Genomic DNA, 7,191 nt, shown 5'->3' on the forward strand with positions numbered 1-7,191 from the left:
AGCAGACCTACTAGCAGTAAAACTAGCAGCATAAGCCAGCAATAAGCCTACTATTTACACCATATGGGGCGCATGGTTTGTTGTCGTGTCCCTGCGAACTACTGTTGCTATGAGCGAGGGTGCCCTCTTGTGGTCAGACCTGTTACAGCACCTCGTGTAGTCCGAATAACTGAACTGCTACAGCAGAACTCGGAGTGATTCGAAACCAGTTTAGTTGACGATACTTGAAATACAAGGTTGATCTGCAAATGCTGATATTAGAGGAAATGACTGAATGTTCTAAACGGAGGGATTCACACTTTAGGCTACTGCATATGGTACACCCTGGTTGATGATGGAGGTTATTGGATGGCGGACCTGCCGCCAACACCCTCCAGGCTGTGGAAGAGAGATTTTATTTCACTGCGACTGAGGGAAAAGAAGTAGCTCGTGATGAGGACTGCAACACAAGAACACACGCACGCACACACACACACACACACACACACACACACACACACACACACACACACACACACACACACTTGAGGTTGAAAACCTCAAGTGGGACTGAAACTAGAGAAAGTGTGCGTGCATGTGACTGTGTTAGTGTTACTGTGTGTGTGCGTGTGCGTGCGCGTCAAACGTGGGGAGGTGTTTAATAATTGATAAGCGCCTTGTTTCCTTGGCAGGAAAGCTGCCGAGGAAAGGGAGTCAGTCCCGCGGCAGCTCGGCCGCCGCATGCACGACGTGTTTCTTGGGTCCGTGGAGAGGAACGCAGCGAGAGGATGTTGAGTTAAAATAAATCCGCTCCACTCCACAATTTGTCCACAAATTCCCATAAATGAATTGTGTTGTGTATGCATGTTGTGTAGCATGTACTTAGTTGTGTAGCATCTGCAGTAGCTATAGCTATCACTGTGTACGCGGAATGGGGTCAGCCTGGCGATTGTCAGTACTTGCACTTGGTTCTATGAACGTCTTTATTGTACCGACGGCGATATATTGTTTCACTTCTTATGACAAATGTACTTATTGTAAGTCTCTTTGGATAAAAGCGTCTGCCAGATGCCCTAAATGTAAATTAATTGTGGTCGTGAGGCTGGCCTTAAAACACATAAATAAATGCTGTTTTGTTGTAATCCTTGTTTAAAGCATATGTCTATAACAAAAACGAAAACAATTCAATCATTCATAATAATTGATCAATACATTTTATGAATACATCTGTTTAAATATATTTATTCGTAATACGCCAAGCAAACGCACACGCACACAATCTCTCTTAAACAGTGACAACATGACTAACGAAATATGACAATAATAAAGCAGTTCTCAGAGTTGCCACCAGATGGTAGACACGATCAGACGGTTTACTTGTGCTGCTCGGCGCGTCAGCCTGGGGCGACACCCACAGATATATATATATATATATATAGTCCGCGCTGCTGGCCAATGGAGTCGAACGTCCGGGTTTAAGTGTCAGTAGTCTCTGTCGGGACGAGTGAAACAATGCGCGCACATTGCGTTATCAATACCTGTATAAATCACCAAATTAATTAATGTTTTGCAATGGAATAACTGCTGTGAACCACAACCTCCCGTGGGCTGGCTCCTGCAGCGGTGTGCGCCAGCCTGCCAGGGCTGGCAGTGAAGTCCGTCTGGGGAGCCCAGTGAGGCAGGCAGCGTTGGCCAACAACGTCAATCACGTCACCCTGCTGTCACGCTTCCTCTAGCGGAGGGCAGAGAAGCGGCCAGGCCCGCGGGCTACAACCCGCACAGTAGGGCGTTGGACAGCGAGCAGGGAGGGAAAGGTCAGGGCGTAGCCTACCTGAAGCGGGCAGCAGCCGTTTGTTTTGGGCTGACACCTAAGGGGGTCAGTGTTGGGAAAAGAGGGCTACATATGGCTAACATAGGGCTACACAGACACATGTGTGCTATGCATATACTTTTAAAAATGAATAAATAACAAAAACACAATAATTTAAGTTTAAAAATGTAAACTTTTTATGACCCCCTTCAGGTCCGAAAATAAGCCTTCGAGCTGGCGGTCCCGTTTCAGCTGTCCATTCCCTGCATCCTGGTCGAGGAAGAGCACGGCGGGGGATGGACTGGTTCACTTCCTCCCGAAGCGCAGCCTCTCCCCCCGGCGCCCAGCGGCCACTAGACAACAACGGTAGTCCAGCTTCAACCACAGCAACGTCAACGCGTTTTTCAAAAACCTGCAAAAAAGTGCTGCACCGGCACCAGTTCCAGGCCAAGGATGTTTGGAACATCGATGAAGCAGGTATTTAATTGAACTATATTAATATAAAACACTATATACACATAACTACATTTAGAAATAGAAACTACGCTCACACAGCTATATACATATGAAAACTATATACACATAACTAGATGTACAAAACTAAAACTATGCACACAACTATAAATATGAAAACTATACACATATAACTAGATGTATAAAACTAAAACTATGCTCACACAACTATAAATATGAAAACTATACACATAACTAGATGTATAAAACTATCCACACACAGCTATATACATATGAAAACTATATACGCATAACTAGATGCATAACTAACTAACTAAGCTCACACAACTATTTACATTTAAAGACAACAATATTTCATGGAAAAAGTTCAATTAAAAGTCCAAAAAATGGACGTGATTGACAGAGGTCCCCGCGGTCCGGGTGCCAGACCGCGCCGTGGCCCAGACGGGGCGGGAGGGGCCGGTCGGCTCTGTGCCCTCAGCGGAGAGGGGGGCCCTGGTCCCCCCCCCCCCCCCGTAAAACGGTTCAAAGACCTCTTCCTGAGGGGGTGGGCCTGTCGGCTGTGCCCCACCCAGCTGTACCCAACTGGCTGGCTGGATGAAGGAGCCAGACGTCCTCTTGTACCTGGCCCACTTCACCAGGCACAGCCGTGTGTCCACGGAGTCCCAGCTGCTCCTCCTCCTCCTGGACGATCGCCCGTCGTCCCGCCTGTCAGCAGCAGCAGTCGACTCTTGCAGGGCTAATGGAACAGTGCTGCTGTCCTTCCCTCCCCACTGCACCCACAGGTTGCAGCCAGTGGACGTAAGTGTCTTGGCTCCCCCCCCCCCCCCGCCCCAAAGGGGTACGTTAACAGTGTCGGTGGACCGGGTGGATGAGGAGGAGCCACCCGGGGTCCAACATTACAATTCATGACGTGCCCTCCATCGTGGCTGGAGCCTCACCTGAGGCAGCGACGGTGAAGAAGGTCACCTCTGGGTTTTCCAGTCCAGGGATCATGGCCCTTTAGAACCTCCGCTTTCCAGGAGAAGGACTTTGCCGGATCCGTCCGTCACAGACCGCCCTCCTCCCCGAGGTCAGCTCTTCTCCAGGTGCCCCTTCAGGTAGGTCACGGTTCATCGGAAGCACACAACGAGGATTAAACAAGAGTTCATAATGCATAAATAAATACATCAATGAATAAATAGTCCCCATAAGTCCCAAGTTCATAAAAAAAGTCCATAGGTTAGTGGAGGGCAGAAGAAGAAGCTGCTAGACCACCAGGCTACAACTCTTACAACGGGGTATTTAACAAGGATCAGAGAAAAAAAAAAAAAAGTACTTTGGCAGACATGAGCCTGGACAAGGCCCCGAGCCTGACGGAGCTGTCCGGCCTGAGGAAGACGCCCGGGAATTCAGCCCGGAGACCGTCCGGCCTTACCCTAAAGGCTGGGCCTAGAAGAATGACAAAGAGGAGAGTGAGAAGGAGGCAAGTGGAGTTGATGGGCAAAAATAACCTAACGGACACATTACATTACGAATATAGTCAACTCTGGGTCCAAACCTAATAAACACAACACACCACACATTCAAGAGGGTCAAGATGACCCTCGAGCCCCCCTATCAGTCTGCGGAGAACACTGCCACAGCTGGACGGCGAGGACACACATATCACACAGAAAGACAACACAACCCGGAGGCTCAGGGACAAGAGAACCCTCGATAACCCACACAAAGTCTAGCACACACACCTGGCTAGGAAAGATACTATAAGTTTCACATGCACCGGATCACGGGGTGCTCTTCCGAAGCAGAACCTCCTCGGAGGCGAAGCTCCAGACGACCTCAGCGCTGTTAGGGGACGTAGAATATTCGATCTCTCACGCTTTATGAATCAGTATTACCTTTGCCACTTTACTCAATAAATCCGAGGCCCTCGTGCTGACAGACTTTATCACCTCTCCGTCTCATTTTATCTGGTCAAGTAACTAGGCAGACTGTTTTTCCCAACAGAGTTAGTCTAACATCTCATATCTTGTCTTGCCTTCCTTTGTCTCCTTTGTCATGTAGACCTACTACCACATTTCAAGTCATTCAATCAGCATTAAAAATGTCAAATTTAATGTTTTCAGGACAACTGCTGTCCTAACTGACAGCCCGGTGAGGGCTGCTTCAGAGGTGGAAAGGCAGGAAACCGCCAAGCAGCAGCGTCCCTCCTCTCGGGCTCCCAAGAAGAGGCTGATCTCGCCTGCTCCTGCTTGCTGGAGTTGCCCCTGGTGCCCCCTCAGCTGCTCCTCCTCCTCCTCCTCCTCCTGCTGCTATTGCCTCTGCCACCATCGCCTGGCCCGCTGACGCAGTCACCACCACCTTAGGCAGGGGCGGAGTGGCCGTCGGGACGATCGTCGGCCGGTCGGCCACCGTGGTCCGCTGGACCAGCCCACATTTAATGTGAGCGGCCGCGAGACATGTGTAAGACGGCCCTACAACCGTGATCGCAACAACGATCCCCCCCCCCTCCCCCCCCCGGTCAACAATCGCTACCCCCCCCCCCCACCCGTCAACAATCACGATCGCTACACCACTGGGCTGGTGGTGCGCCGGTGGTGGGCTGGGCTGGGCCGGTCAGAATGCTCCCAGTGGCTTTTAGTGCCCCACTCCGCCCCTGACCCTAGGCCTGCTCTGCGCTGCTCCGGATGCAGTAGGGTTCGCCAATATTGGCCGACTCCCCCTCCACTCCTCCAACTGCTCCGTCCAACGAGGACGTCGGCTGCGTCGGACTGCGAGCGGTTCAGCGCCTCGATGCCTGGGGAGGAGTGGGTCCAGTGCGTCTTCTGTTACAGGTGGTCGCATGAGGCCTGCATTGAAGGGGGCGGGGCTATGCACCACTTGTGTCACCTGTGTGACAAAGAATAGAAAGTAAAAATAATAATTCAGCCTAGGCTACTATACTGTCCATGTGTCTTCACTTGTTTGCAGTGGAAATAGGCCTACTGTGTAAATGCACATTTCACTGAATATTATAGACTTGATTAACTAACGTCCATCATTGTAAAGCATCCAAAGTAACAATGGCTACATTAAATGATTATGACAATTATCATTTCATTTAGTGGACATGCACTTAAGAACTGCTGGGTATAAGCTGTAGGCTGTAGGCTCTTGGTCAAGACTCAGGCCTGTAGCTGTATATGATTTCAACGTAATGTACATGCAAATGTGCAGACTATTACACAATATTTAGCAGATAAAATAAGTTTAGCCACTTACCTGTCGACAAAACTCTGGATGCGTCTGTGTGCCTTGCTGAGCGCGACGAAAAGAAAGACACCTCCAAGGAGCGCTTGGATAAAGGTCAGGTGTCGTGTTTTCCGGTTGACCTGGTGGTTTTTGTTTAAATTAAATAACAGGATGTTCAACTGTGTATCCCTAAACATGACTGAGGACAGTGAAATAAGTAAATTAAATGAAAATGTAATCGTCCAACTGGTGTAAAAGAAGAAAGGTGAGTTTTAATCGAAATGGGCATCTTGACAATTACGCACAGGAAATTTTAGCATGCTTTTAGTATGCAGGTTATGTCAGGTATGTTGCATAAAAACAAGAGCAAGGTCAATAGTTTCTGTTTAAAATATGCAGTTTCATTCGTCCCGCATATGTGTTTCAAACGCCCCTACTATGTTTGAAACACATGTCAACTTAGGTTCAAAGTTTAAAAACAGCGTGATCGTCCAACATATGTATTAAATTACACTTGTAACTAAGATAATACACATGTGAGCTGTTGGTCACATGATGCGTAACGTCATCTTTGAAAAAGACGTTTAACTGAAAAGTGTTTCAATCGACCCGGCTCTCCCCTACAAGATTTCCCTTTACAAATAGTAGTTTGCAAGAAACCAAACCGTTTGTAAATCCGTCAAGATTTCAGCGAGATAAAGAGTACTGGCGTCTGTGCAGATCACTGACCGTACCTCGGGTAGCACAGACTGCACCAGAAGCCTGGCCTGTGACAAGATGGCCACCTGTGACGATGTTCCAGACTCTGCCGTAAGACATCTAGTGTTCTATATATATATATATATATATATATATATTTAAATATTTATTATTTTATTTTATTAGTAACTTTGCCTTTATTTTCTCACTTTCTAAAATGCATTTCTTTTAACTCTGCCTTTCTAAAATGTTTTTTTTTAACTTTGCCTTTATTTTCTATCTATTTTACTTTTTACTTAACTATTGTTTTCTTTTATTGTATGACAGTGTTTATATGTGAAGCACTTTGAGTCTGCCTTGTGTATGAAAAGTGCTATATAAATAAAGTTGCCTTGCCTTGCTTATATAGGCTATATATATATATATATATATATATATATATATATGGCGACACCGACACTGGCAACTGACATGCGATAGAGGAAGGGTGTCAGCCAAAACTAGATATAAACCTGCCACACACACACACACACACACACACACACACACACACACACACACACACCAGTTCTTTTTAGGATTCATTTTAAAGTTAATTTTTAATTTTTACGGCACTTCATGGTCTGGCCCCAACCTACAACCTACCTCACCGACCATCAGCCGCACTCCAAAGTCCAAAGCCAAGCTTCCTCAGACCCTCAAACAAAGGGCTTCTGTATTTCTGTGTTGTGTGCCCTGATATTGAAGGTTTCCTTTTTTTTTTTAATTATTATTATTATTATTTATGTTTTATATAATTATGACCAGGATAGCGCCCACCCCACGTTACGCTGCTATTTATTTTATAACGGTGGAACAGGTAGAAATCAAATGGTTTTGCCGTTACGTTACAGTAACGTGACCAGACGTCCTCTTTTGCCCGGACATGTCCTTTTTTTTTGAGACCTTAAAATGGGTCCAGGTGGAATTTCAAAATCGTCCGGGATTTCGTTAAAGCCTCAAACATGTTCACATCG

The 7,191-nt window shown here is 46.9% G+C and overlaps 1 pseudogene across 1 annotated transcript in view; it reads left to right on the forward strand.

Annotated features, from left to right (window-relative positions):
* Positions 1–1,715, forward strand: part of LOC311371215 — a 3,982-nt pseudogene extending 2,267 nt beyond the window's left edge. Inside the window, exons 2-3 of the transcript in view lie at positions 672–740; positions 1,601–1,715. The product of the transcript in view is annotated as an uncharacterized misc_RNA (transcript). The remainder of the gene's footprint in view (positions 1–671; positions 741–1,600) is intronic.
* Positions 1,716–7,191: the final 5,476 nt, after the last annotated feature.

Source organism: Micromesistius poutassou (genome assembly GCF_964030765.1).
Source record: "Micromesistius poutassou genome assembly, contig: SCAFFOLD_3918, whole genome shotgun sequence".
Taxonomy (NCBI): Eukaryota; Metazoa; Chordata; class Actinopteri; order Gadiformes; family Gadidae; genus Micromesistius; species Micromesistius poutassou.